The sequence below is a fragment of the Halichoerus grypus genome, chromosome 5, assembly GCF_964656455.1.
Source record: "Halichoerus grypus chromosome 5, mHalGry1.hap1.1, whole genome shotgun sequence".
NCBI classification, from domain to species: Eukaryota; Metazoa; Chordata; class Mammalia; order Carnivora; family Phocidae; genus Halichoerus; species Halichoerus grypus.
Window position 1 is genome coordinate 48589536 of NC_135716.1, and position 14185 is coordinate 48603720.

General features: G+C 40.9%; 1 long non-coding RNA gene across 1 annotated transcript; it reads right to left on the reverse strand.

The window, feature by feature from the left end:
• Positions 1 to 75: 75 nt before the first annotated feature.
• Positions 76 to 3306, reverse strand: LOC144381726 (uncharacterized). Its single transcript, XR_013447500.1, has 3 exons — positions 3196 to 3306; positions 2836 to 2948; positions 76 to 1067 (listed from the first exon to the last, which is right to left on the reverse strand). It is a non-coding gene; the product is annotated as an uncharacterized LOC144381726 (long non-coding RNA).
• Positions 3307 to 14185: the final 10879 nt, after the last annotated feature.

A 14185-nucleotide genomic window follows, 5' to 3' on the forward strand; every position in this document is an offset into this window, starting at 1 on the left:
GGCAAGATTTCATTCTTTTTGATGGCTGAGTAATATTCCAGTGTGTGTGTGTACTATATATATATATACACCATACATTCTTTATTCACTCTTCAGTCAATGGACATTTGGGCTCTTTCCATATTTTGACTATCATTAATAATGCTATAAACATCGGGGTGCATGTACCCCTTCGAATCAGTAGTTTTGTATCCTTTGGGTAAATACCTAGTAGTGTAATTGCTGTACTGTAGGGTAGTTCTATTTGTAACTTTTTGAGGAAGCTCCATACTGTTTTCCAGAGTGACTGTACCAGTTTGCATTCCCACCAACAGTGCAAGAGGGTTCCCCTTTTTCTGCATCCTCACCAACACCTGTTGTTTCTTGTGTTGTTAATTTTAGCTATTCTGACTGATGCGAGGTGATATTGTAGTTCTGATTCATATTTCCCTGATGATGAATGATGTTGAGCATCTTTTCATGTGTCTGTTAGCCATCTGGATGTCTTCTTTGGAAAAAATGTCTATTCATGCCTTGTGCCCATTTCTTAACTGGATCATTTGTTTTTTGGGTGTTGAGTTTGATAAGTTCTTTATAGATTTTGGATAGTAATCCTTCATCATCAGATATGTCATTTGCAAATATCTTCTCCCATTCCTTAGGCTGCCTTTTAGTTTTGCTGATTGTCACCTTTGCTGTGCAGAAGCATTTTATCTTGATGAAGTCCCAATGGTTCATTCCTGCTTTTGTTCCCCTTGCCTCCGGTGACATGTTTAGTAAGGAGTTGCTATAGTTGAGGTCGAAGAGGTTACTGCCTGTGTTCTCCTCTAGGAGTTTGATGGTTTCCTGTCTCACATTTAGGTCTTTCATCTTTGAACTTATTCAAAGTAAGAAAGTGGTCCAGTTTCATTCTTCTACAAGTGGCTGTCCAATTTTCCCAACATCATTTGTTGAAGAGACTTTCTTTTTTCCGTTGGATATTCTTTCCTGCTTTGTTGAAAATTAGTTGACCATAGAGTTGTGGGTCCATTTCCAGGTTTTCTATTCTGTTCCATTGATCTTTGAAATTGTGCGTCTTTAATACAGGACTGATAAAATAATTCATGGAAAAAGGCAAAAAATAAATATTGACTAAAAAAGGAAGAAAAACTAAGACTTAAATAAAAAATAGTGTATCTGTACATACTATAGAGACAGTACTTAACATTTTTAGAGAGTTGAAGTTACTTTCTATTTAGTCTGTATAAGTAATAGACATCTCTATTTTTATAAACAAGCCAAACCAAATAAACAGACTGAGAGATGGTTTCTGAGTTCCATGCTTATAGAAATAAGCTAGGATGTTTCACTCTCTAACTACAGTAAAATCAGCCAAAGTGACCACAAGGATCCCATAAGCCTTATTTTAAAAATTAAAATAAAACAGAAAAAAAAAAACTTCAAATTTTTTTTTTTTTTTTTTTTTTTAGATTTTAGAGAACTTCTGAGGTTTTTGTCCTAGAAGGGAAATTTCTAAGCCTGGAGGACTTTGACTTGGTTCCTCTGATTTTCACTCTTCCTATGGTAACACTCTCACTGTGATTCTTTTCCCCAGAAATCTGAATGAAGTCTGAACAAAGCTTACTTCCAACTTATTCCCCTGCAGAACTGAGATAGGCAAGGATTTTCAAAGTGAAGGGGGAAAAAATATAAATGAACATGAAACACAAGAAACACAAGTCCTGATGGGCTTATAAATGACAGGTTTTACATACAACCATCCCTCATTCTGTAGAATAGTCTTCACCCCTTCTACATACCATCTAGCCCTAAGGAAGGTGCATCAGAGGCACCTGGTTCAACTCCCTTGCCTTTCAGTTCTCAGCCTAATTCCAAAAGGGTCAGTGCATGTGATTTCTCACCACACAGGAAATGCATACCTCAACCTCTATGCAGCCAAAGCCCAGAGATCTTAACTTAGTTGGTCATATAAAGCTACTTATATAGAATTGTTATCTTGACCTCTACATACAGGTCTAAGACTATAACAGTTTCTTAATCATAAGCAAACATAATTTGCAATCAGTAAGGAATATACTAACATGAGTTACAGGAGTTGGGGATGAATGGAAGACATCACGATCAATCCGTCACATGAGGTGCCTGGGTGGCTCAGTCGGTTAAGCATCTGCCTTCAGCTCAAGTCATGATCTTGGGGCCCTGGGACGGAGCCCTGTGTTGGGTTCCCTGCTCAGCAGGGATTCCTTCTCCCTCTCCCTCTGCCCCTCCGCACTGCTCATGCTCTCTATAAATAAAATCTATTTTTTTTAAAGATTTTATTTATTTGAGAGAGAGAGAATGAGAGACAGAGAGCATGAGAGAGAGGAGGGTCAGAGGGAGAAGCAGACTCCTTGCTGAGCAGGGAGCCCGATGTGGGACTCGATCCCGGGACTCCAGGATCATGACCTGAGCCGAAGGCAGTCGCTTAACCAACTGAGCCACCCAGGCGCCCCAATATAAAATCTATTTTTAAAAAAAGTTCAATCTATTGTAGTTCAGGGTGCCCATTCATCTCCCCTTCAGGTAGAGACTAAGAGTATACTTTTTAAAAAGAACATTGTTCATTTGTTTCTTATTAAGTACAACTCTTACAGCATGTCAAGTTGGAGTAGGGATCCTGGGAAGCTGCTCGGGCCAAAAATCTCTCCTTTGCTGTCCTGTACTATTTCATGACATTCTGTTGTTTAAATGTATTTCTTCACTTTAAAATCATCATGTAAAACACAGATGTGACCAGAAGAAGTTAATTATGGTTATTAAATGATTTTCTGCCATTAATACAGAATTTGTGAATTTGTTTAAAGATGGTTAACTAACCAAGGTTAGAAAAATTTGGACATGGGTTGGAAGTTGGAAGAGATATATTATAGGCAGTCTGGGGGCATCTCCAAAGTAGGGTAGCCAAGTGGTAGCATTAGGAATCTGCAAACCTGAAAAAGAGAGAATACCATGAAAGATAAAATGTATATTTCACAGATCTGTTAACAAACTGCAATCTTGACCTCTGCTTTCCCTAAAATGAGTAAGAGCTTTCAGAAAGTAAGTTATTTTAAAGTAATATCTAAGATGGCCATGCAATTTTTATGTACAATTTAATTCAGCAGGGCAGAAACTCAGGGAGAAGGGCCCGAGATCAGAGTACAAGGCTCTGAAAGGAGAAGGGAAGTGGCTACTTGCTTGAAAATGTTCGTAGGTGTCCTGGTCTGCCACTGAGCTGCACGCTTCAGATTCCAACTTGCAAGGGAAGCATTTTCTGAGCCTCCTTGGAAAAAACCCATGACCCCAAACCCTCCCGTTGAAGTTCTGTCCAGAGACTTGGTATTGGTCCAAGGAGAAAGTCTGATTTCGTTTCTGGGAGGCAGGACCTTGTTGGGAAAGTTGTAAGATGGACATGATGGTGACAAGTCTGGAACCTCTGGGCTTGGATGCATAGCTCTCACAACACCTTAGAGATGGGGTGCTGCAGCCCCAAAGATTACAAAATTACATTTAACATGCTTTTCTTTTTTTCAAAACAGTTTAATTTTAAGAAAGACAAAGGGTTAGTCTTGAAAAAGTTATAGAGAAACCCAAGAGAGCACACTGTGCATGTCAGCTGTCTCAGGCACAATGAAATGCAATAATCAAAAAGGCATTTATAGTTTGCTTTATACAAAGAAAATGGGAAAATATACTTCCATATGCTTAGAACAATTAAGTACCACAACGAAAGACAGAAGTTTTTTTAATTACAAGTGCAATTTACAAATATTCTGCCTTTCCTTTTCTTCCAATATTCTGTTTTTCTTTTCTTTTTTTTTTAAGATTTTATTTATTTATTTGAGAGAGAGAGACAGCATGGGGGGGAGGGTCGGAGGGAGAAGCAGGCTCCCCCATCGGGAGCCCGTGCGGGACTCGATCCTGGGACTACAGGATCATGACCTGAGCTGAAGGCAGTCACTTAACCGGCTGAGCCACCCAGGCGCCCCTCTGTTTTTATTTTCTAATGTGACTAGCTGGAAACTATACAGTTCATATTCTCTTATAAGCAACGAAGAGAAAATAAATGAAAATTGATGACATATAAGTAATTATCTATTATGCCTACATTCTTCGGATTTGTTTGGTGGTTTGTAGTATCACAACATATGCAGTGTAACCGAGAGCTTAGCAGTAGTCTTGCTTTCTCTTAAACTGTGGGTAATACCTATTTTCCACTCTAGTATCAGATAGCACTTGTCTGTCTCTTGCCTTTATTTCTATTTTTGCTTCTGGAAATCTCAGCCATTTTTGACAAAGGGCATAAAAGGGATATTTTTAAAGCAGCGGTTCTCCAAGTGTAATTCTCAGAAGAGCAGCATCAACATCACTTGCGGACTCGTTAGAAATGCAAATTCTCAGCTTCCATCCCAGACCTATTGAATCAGAAACTCTGAAGGTGAGGCCAGGCAATCTGTGGCCCTAATAAATCCTCCAGGTGATTCTGATGCATGCTAACCTTTGAGAACCAATGGCATAAAGGAAGCGTGGAATGAAGATTTTATGTGTTGCAGAACTATGACTCCTTTTTTTTTCTTTTTCTAATTGCTAAATATGTATGTTTTCTCTTCTCTCTCTTTTTTTTTTAAAGATTTTATTTATTTATTCATAAGAGACAGAGAGAGAGAGAGAGAGGGAGAAGCAGGCTCCCGCTGAGCAGGGAGCCCGATGCGGGACTCGATCCCAGGACCCTGGGATCATGACCTGAGCTGAAGGCAGACGCTTAACCATCTGAGCCACCCAGGCGCCCTGTTTTCTCTTCTTATGCCATGGAGTTTGGTGGGATTTTTTTCACCTTGGTTTTTTCAAACAAAGACCTTTTTTCTCACGTAAGAGTATAATTGTCATGTCGATCACATGAAATAAAATAACTTTTCCATGTGTTCATCTGGTGAGGAGATTTCCCATTTTTTAAGGTGATAAAATAATATTCAGAAGGAAGCACATTGGCTGAATTCACATGATGTGTCTGTGGACGCATGAAAACTGCAGAAATGGTTCTTGTTCCTTTTGTGAATTTTTAAATATGATGTTTTTAGTAAAAAAAATTATTAAATAATTTTATTACAAAAATAATATATGTTCATATACACAATACACATGTAAATCAAGTAAAAGTTCATTGTCTCTCTCATCTCTCCCCCCTTCAATCATATCCCTTTCAAGACAACAAATGATATGAGACTGGGATTTATCCTTCCTCTCACTCTTCACTGAATGCATGTGTATATGCAAAAAAAATTAAATACAAAATCAGGATCATATTAGGCTGCGGCTCCGCCATTCGTTTTTTAACACCTAAAATAATACAAACACAATTGCCCAGTGTCATTATTTCATCCATCTGCCTTAAGGTTATTTCAAAATGCCTGCCTTTACAAACCCTGATTCAATTAACATCCCTGTATGTATATTTCAAATTACTCTTGTTAAGTTTTCAGTAGCCTGGAGTTCTAAAGATGAGATGTGGGGGCCCAATTCCATGTCCATTTATCATGTAAATAAATACTATAAACCAATGATGGTAGCACTTCATTTTTAGTATTTAAAGAATAATATCTATGTTTTTAATTTTGCCCCCTATCACAGGGGTCTGCCATTGTTTTGACTTTCATTTTCCCACACAATGATCACATAGAACATCTTTTCACACACTAGGGGCCATTGGTGAGCAAAGGGTCTAAAAAGTCCCCTTTTGGAGGCAAAGGAGAAATGTTCCAGGGGAACAAAGGGATGGTGGGGTTCTCCCCTCCTCTGCTGTGTGGATTAACAAGTGTTGCTCAGAGTTGCAGTCCTTCCCTGGGCCTGATGCAGTTGACAGGCTGCACAATGGAAGCTGGCAGAGGCAAATTCTCTCCAAAGACCAAGGGAGATCTACTGCGCTTAACTGGAGAAGAGTCATGGATGTGCAATCAGATTGTCATCTTTCCCAATATCTGTGTTTTCTTCATCTGTGTGCTCAGAGATTATAGTCACAGTTGTTCTCCATGAACTCAAAAATAAATTAACAAGTCCGGGCTATATTGAAGATAAAGGGGAGAAATTTTTTTTAAATATGAAAAGTGGATCAACCCTTATACATTTATTTAGAATAAAACACCTGCAACTCTACTAAGCGATGTACCAATTCTTCCAACTGTGAATCTTAAAGTAAAAGTTCTGTGTGCAGATGGGTGCAGAACACTGTGGCATGAAGACCATATTTGGCTCCCCCAGGCTGCAATGTGAGAAATTCCTTTTACATAATAATATGAGGGCGGCTGTGTCCAGCCAAGCAGGGTTCAATTTCTTAAGTCATGGAGGTTTATCAGGTCAGGCAAAGTTTCAGAATCACTTAATCTCACCTTTCATCATCCATTATGGTAGAGCTGAAGGTATCTGATTCTAGATTTATGTGCCTGTAATGTTTTCGTGTTGCTCTGAAATGAGGCACCAGCAAGTGTACTCCCCAGATAATAGAAGTTAGCCTTTCTCATTACTGATGTCTTTTAGCCTCTCGGGCAGATATGATAACTCAATTCAGAGATCCCCACCACTTTTTTTTTTTAAAGATTTATTTATTTATTTATTTATTTGAGAGAGAGAGCACATGAGAGGGGAGAGAGTCAGAGGGAGAAGCAGACTCCCCGCCGAGCAGGGAGCCCGACGCGGGACTCGATCCAGGGACTCCAGGATCATGACCTGAGCCGAAGGCAGTCGCTTAACCAACTGAGCCACCCAGGCGCCCGATCCCCACCATTTTATAGACTGATGATGATCTAATCATCCTGCTCCACACAGCTCAGCTGCATTTCCAAGACCAGTCTTCCTCCTAAGCCCCTGCCTCATCTGCCCTCCCGCCCCCCATCTTACTTCGATCTCTTAGCTGTTGGAGCTTTTCTCACCCATCTCTTGGCCATGGAGGAGGGCAGAGGGCTGCCTTCAAAGCTCAACAGCAGCTGTCACTGCCAGTACCATGAGCAGGAACTGAGCACCCGCCCCCTTCCCAGCCTTCTCTAGCAGGGGTGGCTAAGGCTTGGGCTAATTTGATACTCTCTGTCACAGTTTATGGTCTATTAAAAATTGAACTTATTTATTCTCCAGTTAGAAGGTTTCAAGTTTCCGGTGCTAAGATTAGACCAAGTCTTGGGTAGGGAGATGATATCTCTTCCCGAAAATGGTGTACTTAGATTCTGGCACATTTTCCAGAGAGGAGATGTCTCATAGCTCAGTGCGTATTAGAGCAGGCTTACTTGATTGAAAATTCTGTTATTCTAGTTCCAGGTGGGGCTTATTCGGTGGGCTCGAATTCCTTGTTCACAGTATCATAAATGTCCCATGGAAATAAATTAATAAACTCAACTCATTTGTTTATCCATCCCAACACTTAACAAATATTTATCGAGGATGATTGAGTATCTGCTAAAGGTAGCGGAAGATTCCTAGAATCTTATCATTTAGTGGACAGACACTAGTGGGCTTAGACCCTGCCCCGTGGTGATGGCGGCAATATTAACTGCCATATTGGAGGCAGGAGGAGAACAATCATGAGTTCATTGAAAGGCAGGAAGAGCTCAGAGTACCAGCAAGTCACTCAGTGCCGGTACTTTAGCAGAGAAACTGAAGAGATGAGTTTTTAGTTAAAACAGTAACATTTTCACAGATGTGACTTGAAAGTATGTAAATCTGCATTTCTTAAATGACTAGCTGATAGAATACTTGACAGCATCTATTATCTGCATGAACAGAAATATTTATTGTGCTGTGCATTTGTGCATAGCATTCTACCAGGGGCTGGAAAAATATGGGCAAAGGTTAGTTTTTGAATTAAGAAACTGGAGTTTTTCTCATTAGTCGTAAAGGCAACAAGGGACTACTTGCAGCAAAAGTGTTGAGAAAGAAAAATGTTCCCTTTACTTTTTTCCTAATTGTGAGTGAATAGACATGCGACAAAGTACCAACCATGACGACTTAGCAAATCTATATAGACTTAATAGCTCTTATAAAATAAAACTCACATCAAAATCAGTCTGACTCACCTTCATGCTATTGTGCTACCAGGGAATTAAAGGTGAACTGTGCACATGAATGATTTTATTGGTAATCATTTTGCCAAAGCACACATTCTTAACTCTTCTTAATCACTGTCTCGTGTGTCTATTATTGACATCAGCATTGACATTTTCTTCAAAATAATATACGACATGTTATCTGCCTAGAAAATCCAGTAGAATCAGTGGGTGACCAGTCAGAACTTAGAAAATTCAGTAAGATCACCAGATAAAATAACAGTGTAGAAAAATCCACTCCTTTCAGTTACATCAACCATAGTCAATTGAAAAATATTCAAAGAGCAATACACCTTACAGTAGTAATAAAACTATTAGTTTATCATATTATTTCAACCACCTCTACTTCCCTTGCTGCCCCTACCACACACACACACACACACACACACACACACTTATACCTGCATTTTAAAAAGCAACATCCCTAGATCTTTTTCAGCTCAATAAAAAGCTAATTTCTCTGAAACTTTTTTCCTGAATGTGTCAATTCAGTTATGCCCACGGCTGAAATTCATTCCCATTTAGCCAGTTTCCTCCTCAGTACCCCATCTACCACCACCAATCTCCACCACTACTTAATGACTCTTTGAAAAGTGCTCTCTGCCTCCTACCTATTGTGGGCTGAATAATGGCCTCCAAAGATGCTTATGCCCTAATTCTCAGAACCCATGAATTTGTGATCTTACAAGGCAAAAGAGAGTTTGCAGAAGTGATAATAAATTAAGGATCCTGAGATGGGAAATTTATTTTGGATTATCCAGGTTGGCCTGATATAATCACAAGATTCCATGTAAGAGGGAAGAGCAGAGAGAGAGAAGGTGCTAAGCTGCTGGCTTTAAAGGTGGAGAAGGGGTCACAAGCCAAGAAATGCAGGCAGTTTCTAGAAGCTAGAAAAGGCAAGGAACCAGATGGCCACAGAGCCCCCAGCAGGATTACAGCCCTGCCAACACCTTGATTTTAGCCCCAAGACTCATTTCAGTCTTCTGACCATCAGAACTGTTAAGAGAATAAAAGTCCATCCCTTGCTTTGATTTAAGCCAATTATTTTATTTATTTATTTATTTATTTATTTATTTATTTATTTATTTATTTTTGCGACTTTGCTTTTGTCTTATTGCCCCTCAGCAGGCGGCGGGAGTCAGGGCCCAGGCTGGGGCTGCCTGGCTCAGCCAGCGGGTCTCTACAATGTGTGCGGGGGTGCCACTCGCCCCCTGCAGGGAAACGAGCCATCAGGAATGTCTCGAAGTCCAGGAAAGGTCGGCCCCTGGTCCTGGGGGTTTCGGGTGGGGCGGAGCCGCGCCGCAGGGCCGGTGGGTCCCCTCCCGCAGCGGTCAGACGTCGGAAGAGGAGGCGGGGGGAGAGGGAGGGGGCTTGAGGGGGCGTGGCAGGCGCCGGCCCCACGCCCCTAGCGCCCAGCATCCGTCACTGGTAGATGCTGGCGTCCGTGCGGCCCAGCGAGATGAGGTGCGAGTCGTTGTGCGTGAACCGGATTCTGGTCACATGGCTGCCATGGCCGCCGTACACGAGGCTCGGCGCCTTAGCGCGCGCGCACGGGTACTGGAACAGGTGCACTTTGCAGAAGTCGCTGGCCACGGCCAGCACGCGCTCGTTGTGGGAGTGGCACAGGGAGTTGACGTCGGTGCCATCTGAGCGGTCTGGCCACACGCCACAGACATGGAAGCCCAGCACGCAGGTATAGGTGGCCCACTCCCGGTCTAGGCTGTCATAGCAATTCCTCAGCAGCTAGCAGCCTCCAACTACGTAAAGTATCGCATAGTCCCCAGAATTGGACATGATGAAACTCCCATCCTTGGACCGGTCAAGGTGAGTGATGAAGCTGGAGTGACACACACAAGTCAATAAATTTTGGTATGTGTTGCAGCAGCAATAAGAAACTTCTAGGTTACCTCTATGTATCATTTGCCATAAACCCTGGACCACAGAGCTGTTCAGAGTTAACTTGTATGATCAATGCACACCTCAGGGTGACAGTAGCTGGAGAACATGTGCTGAGGGCACAGGTTCGGAGAAGAAAGGATGAAGTGGAATCCAAATGGAGCTTCTAGTAGTGAGCTCCCACTGCGTTTCAGATATTGTGCTGAATGCTTTACACATGTTATCTCTTTAACTTCTTCTCTTTATTATCTTTTTAAAATATCTTTGAGGTATCCACTGCTTGTCTTCATGAGTATTGATGGTCTTTAATTGTAAGCTCATTATTTGATCATTATTTGTGGAAGTCTTAAATTCTAAATTGCACCATCTTTCCTTTAGAGAGGTCAGTAGCCAGTGGCCATCACCAAACAGTTCAGTTCCCTTGAGAGTCTTGGCTTAGCAGGAGAATCATGGGTTCAGATTCCAGTGGCCCAAGCCTCAGAATTACTATAGGATTAAAGAAGATAAAAAGATTGCAAAATCCCATATTTTTTTTTTATCTTTCTGGAAGGATTTATGAAAGAAGGGCTATGGAATTTGTCTCCCAATACTAGTTGACAAAGATTTCACGGGACTTAATCTGTTCTTTCTGTATCTTTATCTCTTGTTTTGTTTTTTAATTTCTTCCTTTTAACCAAATGTTACAACCAGGAAACATAATCTGTATGTAACATCAGCACACGCTCTCCACATTCTTCCGAGGAATTTGGTGTCCTCATTGGTGTACCATATATAGTACCAGTAATGGGTTTTGAGCCAGCTATGTTTATCTTGGAACTCGTTTTTTCAAGAATCTGGATGTTCCAGGGTATCTAAAAGAGGCCAGGGCTCAGAGATCCTATCTGTGTCCGCATTATCATAGGCCTTGGTGGAATGAGCTTTGTGGCAACTCCCGCTAAGTTGTCCACAAGATGTGAAGTACCACTGCAAGCAGCTTTGATGGCGGTTTTGCACAGATGAAGAGAAACAGAAAACAACCCTTTAAAAAATTGCTCTTCTGTTTCTCCAGCTTTCCTCTCTGCTTCACTTCTCTTTCCAAGTAGTGTCTTTCTCCTTTCAAACCCTTTCCACCAATGAAAATAAGAAAGATCCTGATGTCATGTCATCATTTGCATTTGGTTGAACTTCATTTTGTTCATGGGTTAGCTATTCCAGGTCTTTCTATTTTTAAGTGTAACTTGAATTTCCCCAGGCTCCACCCACCAACCTATAAGGACAAATTAAGTCACTGATTCTTTGCTCTGACTTGCTGGACTAGACCCTCCATACTTCCGCACCAATTGAAACCTTACCCCAGTTCATTCTTGGCATCTTTCAAGATGTTTCGGATGCTCTGAAACAAGTCTGCTCTTGTTCTTTCATCTGGCCTTTCTATTATGGCCTTACTTACCTCAAAAGCAATTTGAAAGAGGGGCCACCCTACTACCTTGGCTGCTGGCAACCCCCCTGGGAAGGCTACTTCCCTGACTAGGGTACAATTGGGGGTTCTTTCCCAACTTCATATCTTCAAGGTATCAAGGGACACTTCAGTTCTTTCAGTTCTCACTGTGTTCAAGTTACCCGTGTGGTGTTTTGTGACATGATGGGCTAGATGTCCCCCAGATTGTTGCAGTCTGTCAACTGGGCCCTTAAATAACTTTGCTTTGGCCTGTGGATCTCACAAAATCCATCTTGAAGATAGTCCCTTTGATTTTACCTGCCATATTAGCTTTTTGTATGTTTTTTTATTTAGGACAATAAGAACTTGTTGATATAGTAATAGCCTTTAATCTACACGTCCCATTCCCTCTCCCTGGTTTCCTTCCTAAAGGTGACCACAATCACCTGAAATTGATGTATATTTTTCTCAAGTATATTCTTTGTGATTACTACATAGTACAGATCCATAAATTATATGTTGCATTGTTATGCATGCTTTAAACTTCATATAATTGGTATTATACTATGTGCATTCTTCTTCAATTTAACTTTTTTTTGCATAATTATGCAAAACATGATGATGTTTTTGAGATTTATGTGTTGATACACATAGTTCTATTTAAATTCCATCATATGACAATGTCACAATGTATTTGTCTATTCTCCTACTGGTTGATATTTATTTCCAGAAAACTTTTAGCTATTAACTACTACAAAAATACTTCTATAATTTTTCTTTTTCCTTCTAAAGGGATCTGAAGCAATTGTAAGTGTGAAAAATTTAGAATGAGGAAGTATGATCTCTTCAGAGATCATAGAATTGTCACTCAAGGTCACAGTACTTAGGTAGAGTTTGGGAAAAGGGTAGTAGGAAGACAGAGTTGCTTTCCTAGAATATCCCTTCCTTTCTTCTTATCGTCTCCCTAACTCTCACAACTTTTTGCTTCCTCTTTTTCTGCCACCAAAACTCTCCTATATTGTCAATCCAGAGCCCATCCAATCTCTTACAGTGAAAATAGTCTGCTTTTGGGATTAAGCAGATCTGAGTAAAAATAATGCCTCTACCTCTATGAAAACGTGAACAAAGTTGTATAATCCATCTAAACTTCATTTTTCTCATCTATTAAAATTAGAATGTTATTAATGACTCTATAGTGTTATTGTGAGGAGTAAGAGATAATGGGGTGGGAGGACTTAGAGCAGACTGGACTCTTATAGAGAGATGTTGTGTGTCGCCTCCTGTCAAAACCCCCCGGGGGCTCTGTGACTTCGAGCTTTCCACATTTCTCCAGCAAGGCAATCAGCTTTTTAAATGCGGGCACAGGTCTCCTAGTGTTTCCAGAGAAAAGAAATACAAGTTGTCCGTTTCAAGGCCTGAGGCTGGCAATTGGTGCAGAGCCTTTTCTGTTTGTTGAAGCAGCAGTAGATAACCTCCTAACTCATCTCTTCAGAAATAATTTCTTCCTTCAGACTATTAACAATTTCCCATTGTATTTAACATAAGTTAACTTTACACATGGAAGACCCTGAGTAATGGTTTCCCGTCTTCTTTTCTAAACTCACCTCAAATCACTTTCCCCCAACTTCCTATGTCTCAGCTCTGCTTCAGCTCTTTTGCATGTAGCGGACTTCCAGAAACTCTGTGACTTAAAATAACGATTTTTTAATTATCGCAATTCTATGGAGTGGGAGTGATGGGTAAAGGGAATAGGAGGGTTGGTTTACTGGTTTTGCCTGGACTCACTCATGCAGCTGTATTTAATTAGAGGATTGGCAGGGAGCTAAGTTCAGTTGGGACTCTGGGATGACCAGGTTTTGCTCTCCAAGTGGTATTTCCATTTAGAGGAGACAAGACCAGGCAGGGCTTTTCTCATGGCCCATCTATGTTCTAAACAAGCACTTATCAAGCCTGTGCTTGTGCTGTGTTGATGTCCCATTGGACAAAAAAGTCACAAGGCTAAGCCCAAAGTCAATAATGGGAGGGGGCTACATTCGGGCATGGACATCAGGAAGCAGAGTTTAATGGGCGCCATGCATGTGACAAGACCCAATGGCCTGATTTTGTTTCCTAGAATGTACTGAGATTTTTTTTCTACCTTAGCATCTTTGCATAGTTTCTTCCTTTATTTATTCAACAACTATTTAGACACCCACAGATACTGGGCAAAATGCTCAGGGCTTCCATGCAGCTTTCCTTCTAAAGGGAAGAAACACACAATAAGCAAGTGAAAAACTAAACAAGAAAATTTTTATGGTGAGTAGAACTCTGAAGAAATAAATCAGGATGGCGGGTAGCAAGTGACTAGCAAAAGAAGAAAAGTTAAGTTTAGGGAGGACAGGAAGGCCTTCTGAGGGGATGGCACTGGATCTGAAACTGGAAAGATGAGAAGAGCCAGTCATGTGACATTATAGGCAAGGAGTGTTCCAGACAGAAGAAATGGCTCACACACCTCTACCACTGCCCTCAACACCTCCTCCTCCTCCTTGGTTTCCTCTATGCATAGCTGGTGGCTTCTCCTCTCGGCTTGAAGAGCACTTCTTTCTGTAGGCTTTCTCGGTCTGCCTAATCTACAGTAGCCCATTCCTGTCCCTACCACTCCCCACCTGGTTTACAATTTACAATTTTTAGTGATTTGCTTGTTGTTTATTTATTTAAGTGCCCAATAAACTATAATACCTACGAAGATATGGCCATGTCTGTCAATTTTTTTAATAATCTCATACAACTATGATTATTCAACATTCAA